The following is a 5,721-nucleotide window of genomic DNA, read 5'->3' as shown; positions in this document are numbered from 1 at the left end:
CAGGCTGCCAGGCCTGACACTGCTCCTGCTCCATTAAACGTGGACATTGCTCACTAGGCAAATCTTCTTCTCTATCTCCAAAGCAAGCACATACTGACCTGAGTGACACTAACTGGACAGAAAGTTAGTTTCTGAACATCATGGTCCTGAAAACCTACCAGAGTCAGTAACTTTTCCTGTCAAAATTTGTGCAAGGTAATATTCCTTGTTCACATAGTGGAAACTCTGGGGCATTATAGCAATGTAACAGAGCAGAACTGGGGTAAGAAAAGGAGCTGCTGGGATTCTTGTGCCTGTTTATTTCTGGGCTGACATGGTACCACTCATGGTGAGGAATTTAGAATTCAGAAATCAATAGATCCAAACCAATCATTTAGGAAATAAACAGAAATATCTGTCCCCAAGCAGAAATCCTCTCTGATGACAGCTTATTATAGAGGTATAGATGACCTGGATCCCCAGAATGTATGTATGAGTTAATTTCCTAAATTAGTAACCAGACAGGTAATGTACGGTGTGAGAAACCTTTGCAGAAAATATAGGGCCTGGTAGCTAAAAGGTGATTTTCCCTCATATCTGTTTATCTGCCTCTGCCACCTCTATAAGTGGGTGGTCTGCATTTGGTCTTTTCAGACAAAGAGAGGGCTTGAGATGGCTTGGGCTAGGCTTGCTTTCTGGTAGCTGCATGCTTTCTGGTAGCTGGTGAAGAACATGGCAGCCTGTCTGTCAGTCTGGGCATCAACATCTTCAGGCTAGGCCAACAGATGAGTCTTGCAGAGTCCGTCGCTCCAGTATAATTTCCTAGGATGCCCAAATCACTGCTAAGTTGTGTATGTAGGTTTGAGAGGTGGTAGAGAATAATGTCCTCTGGTCCCTAGCAATGAGCAGAAGCACTTCTCAAAACTCACAATATCACTGAAGTTGATGACTGCTCTGAGGATCTTGACTGAGCATAAAACAGTACCAATGTCTCTTTTTATCGCTGGACAAGCTGAGGGGCAGAGAGGTGAAGTGTTTTCTCCAGTCACACAAAGAGGTCCTGGAAGAGCTGGGGTTGAAGGCCAGGTTTTCTTCCTCCATTGCCCCACCTGCTCTTCACAATCATGTACACCCAGGAAGTCTGGCCAGTGAGAACTATAGCATCAAGTATGCAATGTAGAATTTTGATCGGAATATTAAAGCCATTGAACTCAAGATGGAGCAAGCTTTATTGATAGGCACAGAATAGTTCCTACCATTACTATTTGGTGGAAATCTTCCTACCAACATTTAGAAAGCTCTGTTTTAAGCTTCTAGTCTAAACTTGCTGTGTAGGCTCCTTCTATAGTAAAAGACAAGACGAAGGTATCTCTGGAGGGCAATTTATTCTTCCTGTCTTAAACCCCTTTTCAGGATTAGCTGAGACACCTGCTTGAGACACCTATCCCTCTCTACTTCTTGCAGGTAGCTAGATGAACATTTCAAATGGGACTCTCAACTTTAAGATGACAAATGTGTGATGAGATGAATTCCAACTTCTTGGTGTGCCAAGAGGAGGTTTGGTTAGCCCGACAAATGGTTGGTGAATACCACACTACAGCAAAGCATGAGCATCCTGCTTCAGTCATGTGGAGTGACACATCACTAGAACCACAGCAAGCCAATGCTTGCAGATATTCATACACCCTTTGTGTTTAGCTCGGTATCTTAACAGTCAGCCTAATTTCTTCTTAACCTCTTGGACCTTGCTATTGCACCTCTTGAAATGAATGAGGTGTTTATACTTGCTCTCCCACCAGACACCCTGAATAGAAATGACTCTGAAGAATCCTGAATTGAGGTGGCTGGATCTGCACATGCTTAGCCCTCTTGGACTGCCCTATGGCAAGAACCTGCAAGAACATATGCAGAAAAATCCAATGTGAGCAGGCAATATATTGCTCATAAGTACAAAGCACTTTGAGCTGAATGATCTCCCTTATTTCAGCTGGACTTGTTTCTTCCTCTGCTGCTCTAGGAATGATAGAGCCCAGCAGTTCGAAGTTGCTGCCTTCAGTCACTTCTGAGCTGGGCAAGTGCTTGCATTGTGCAGGAGAAATACAACTTTTTCTCTGCTAGCAAAACTGAAGGAGCTGACATTCTTGTTCAGACTTGCAAAAAGTCACATGGAGGCTGAAAAATGGGAATTTTCAGCCCAGAGGGAAAATACGAGTAGCTGCAGAGGGTGAGAACTGAGAGGCAGGAAATCAGACTTCTCCATAGCAATGATCTTAATTAGGTGTTGACTCTTGCCCCGTAATGGCACCACCACTTTGGACAACACAGCACAGAAATGCTAAAGATTCACCCAGAAAGTGGAAAAATGAAACCATTTTTTCAGCCTGTACACCTGCTTTGTGTCAATATGCCAGAACCACCACCTCTACCACCAAATCCCAGTACTAAAGCACACAGTGAAAGATTTGTAATGGAAGCATCCAAGAAGGGCCAACTTTTACCATCATTTGAGCATTGCTTTTCTTTTCCCTTTTTTTTTTTTTTTACCACAAACATCATCTATCCATTTCTCTGCTTTGTGTAAAAGTGAACTGCATTTATGAAATACAGCCGTAAAATGCTGCTTGTGGGTACTGCTGTGGGTACATTACAAGCAAGAGCTCTCTGAAACTTTGATTTACAAAAGAAAGCTTTTTGCTTTATTCTAGGGCTATCACTTTTGCCAACTTTATTACTGAAGACCAGTGGCACACAAGGAAAAATCTACAGTTACGGAACACAAAACATCTTTCCTCTGTCAGTTCTCAACAGAGATTAATTTAACTTCCAGCTATCCTCAGATGTGTTGGTCTCATACATTCACACCCAGTAACTTCCAGAGTGTACTTAGTTCCTTACACAATGTCTCACAGGAATGCATTATCTGACCACTGCTACAAATGTATAAAGTTAATTTGCAAAACTGCCTAGTTTTCAGGGTGTGGTAGCTCCATAAACTCACTACCAATACTTAGCATCCTCTGAATTGGTATACCAATCATTGACAATCTGATCTTGACTCAAGATCAGGCTCCAGAAAGCAGATAAGGTCTTCACCCCTTTCCCAGCTTAAGCTCTTTAACGTATCATTCTCAGTTGACACTGTACATGCCATCCCTAACAGTACCAGCAGGAATCAAGACTCTACTATGTTCAGTACTGGTAACCAATAACCAAACTTGGAAGTGAGCAAATACGCTTCCTATAGCAGCTAATATTGAATCTTACTGCAGCAAAAGTGTTCTTCTTGTTGTAGAGCATGGGACACTGCAGCGTTTTCTAGCTGCTGCTTTCATAGTCCTGTCAGCCCCAGCGTTGTGCCAGTGCTGCATTTTGCACTGCTGGGGTATGGCCAAAATCACAGCCTACAAATGCAGTGAGTGCGGTTGTGGTGACAGCTGTCCTCTGCAGCGGTGCTCTAAACCTTTTGTCCAAAACCAAAGGCAACCTCCTTGGAAGGACTGCAAAATGCAGAGATGAGGCACCTAGGCTCAGTTTGTGGGCATTCCACCAGTTGCCCTCTATTTTCTGTTGCCATCCTTTTTTTCCATACTTCTGTATTCACTTTGTCCCCTTCCATGGTTAGGTCACAGAGTGGACAACAAATAGTTTTGAATTATGCCTGCCATCTAAGACTAGCTACAGGACATGCTCTCATGACAATAATTGTGACAGCTTACGCAACATAAGTGTTTTAAATTATTTTGTATGTTAATTATGGTCATAAATTAATTTAAGTGAAAAAACAGCCACCAAAGGTTCAGCAGCATGCTTTGTATTTATTGAAAGGCATGAGTATGATCATTTGGGCAGGCAGCTAACATAACAGTGGCTTTTCTTAGATAAGCTTAAGGTAGGTCTGTTGCCTTCATCCTAACATCCCTGTTTTGCCACAGCCATGTGCCCCAAGCTGAGGCACGTGATCCAATTTGACCAAAGGCTGGGAGGCATGGACTAGACCCCAGTCCCTGTGAGAAATTAAGTCCCACCATCCCGTGGGCTGTGGGGGACTGGTGAGTCACTACTCTCCCGCTATGCACTATCATGGGGCACAGGCAGCACAGTAGGCTGCCAGGGTAGTGAATCATATCCCTCACAAACCACAAAACATCACAGGAGGTGTGTCTGGAGAAATCACCAGAGAGATGCACCAACCTGCCGCACAGCCCAAGCACTCCCAAAGCTCGTGACCCAGAAGAGGTTGCAGCTGTGGGCTGCCAAAGGCTGGTGTTGCCCTCCTGCTTGCCCACTCTTTGCAGGAATGGCCAGGCCATGGGTTCCCTCCTGGCTCTCCCTCCAGTGATGAAGGAGCTGCTAAACTTGGGACCATGCTGGAGGGCAAGAAGCAGCTGAATGCTCTGGAGGCATTGCACCGCTCTGTTGACACAGAGGTGCTGGTGACACGGGGACTCCTCAGCTGGGAGAGCATCTCTCAGGGCACTGGAGGGCTGTAAAAGGGAGGCTGAAACAGCTTGGATGGCTCAGGTTGCTGCAGCAAATTAAATATGATGAAACACAGTAGACAGGTTTATATGCTCTATTAACTATATTAGACCTTCATATCAGAGTGATTTATTGCTGGATTCTACACAGCACAGATGAAGGGCCGAAACTCCTCCAGTTGAGGTCCTTTCCAGAGGCCTTGGCATAGAAGATACATCCAGTAGGTGTTAGCAGGAGTTGGATATTTATTCTATAGGCTGCCCTAGCAATGTTAGAGGAGCAGCTGGAGCCCTCTAAAAGACAACTCCTAGTTGTCTTTTATCACGTTGGCTCTGCTTGCACCCTTGATAGGAAATAGCAGTCCAAAACAGTGTTGAGGCTTCATGGAGACCGTCCAGCAAGTCTTCCTCTTAATGACAATGTGAGAGGTACTCCATGTTTCAAATCAGTTTGACTTGCTTCTCACCTAGTGATCTGCTGGAGCAGCACTGGTTGTGGAGAAGATGATCTCCCTCATACTCATGCTGGTAGAGTCGCTGCCCACTTCATCCATTGCTGAACAGTGGCAAACATACTCCTGGGCTGACTGCCTGTAGGAGGAAAATGAGGCAATTCAGAGGATATTCATACCTGCCCCACTGCAGCGGTTGCAAGCAGGAATATTTGTGCTACTCCTCATGCTCCTCTGCATCGTGGATGTGCAGGCACTCACCTTTGATGGATGATTACTCTTGGATGAGGTTGCTAATGGCTTCAGTTATGTCGCTTATGAAGCTGATCATGATTCCTGAAAGACCCCATTAACACTGCATTAGAATCCTGATAGATTTCATTCACTGAATTATTTAATTACTTAAATTTTTTAAACATATCAGAATACCTTCTAAGTCAAACGTGACCTCTTGGTCTTCTGTGAGAGGGGCTGACCTTGAGCACACTTCAGCGGGCTGTTGCACCCTTGCTTTTCTCTTCACACACACTCTCCCTACAGCACTCAGCCTTGTACCTTCAGAAAAAGGTGTTATTGAGGAAAGAAGCATGCTAAGTGGTTTTCTTTTTTTTGTGATTTATCCAAGTGCCTGTTTGCTCCCACATGCCATGAGTGGATAATTGCTGTTCTCAATCAAAGTTAAAATTACTAATGCTCTTGTCTGTGGAAATTTAGTGCAGAAAAGAAAAAGGTTAATGATGCTGCTGTACTACTGATCTTACTATGACCTGTCATGTCTTCATCCCTGCGCCCCTGTGCAGCATTATTATACT

General features: G+C 44.3%; 1 long non-coding RNA gene across 1 annotated transcript; it reads right to left on the bottom strand.

Moving 5' to 3' along the window:
- Positions 1-3,774: 3,774 nt before the first annotated feature.
- Positions 3,775-5,458, bottom strand: LOC142055740 (uncharacterized). Its single transcript, XR_012660023.1, has 3 exons — positions 5,339-5,458; positions 5,171-5,245; positions 3,775-5,048 (listed from the first exon to the last, which is right to left on the bottom strand). It is a non-coding gene; the product is annotated as an uncharacterized LOC142055740 (long non-coding RNA).
- Positions 5,459-5,721: the final 263 nt, after the last annotated feature.

Source organism: Phalacrocorax aristotelis, chromosome 3 (genome assembly GCF_949628215.1).
Source record: "Phalacrocorax aristotelis chromosome 3, bGulAri2.1, whole genome shotgun sequence".
In the NCBI taxonomy this organism is placed as follows: Eukaryota; Metazoa; Chordata; class Aves; order Suliformes; family Phalacrocoracidae; genus Phalacrocorax; species Phalacrocorax aristotelis.
The sequence above is the reverse complement of the archived record's forward strand: the minus strand, read 5'-3'. Positions and strand labels throughout refer to the sequence as shown.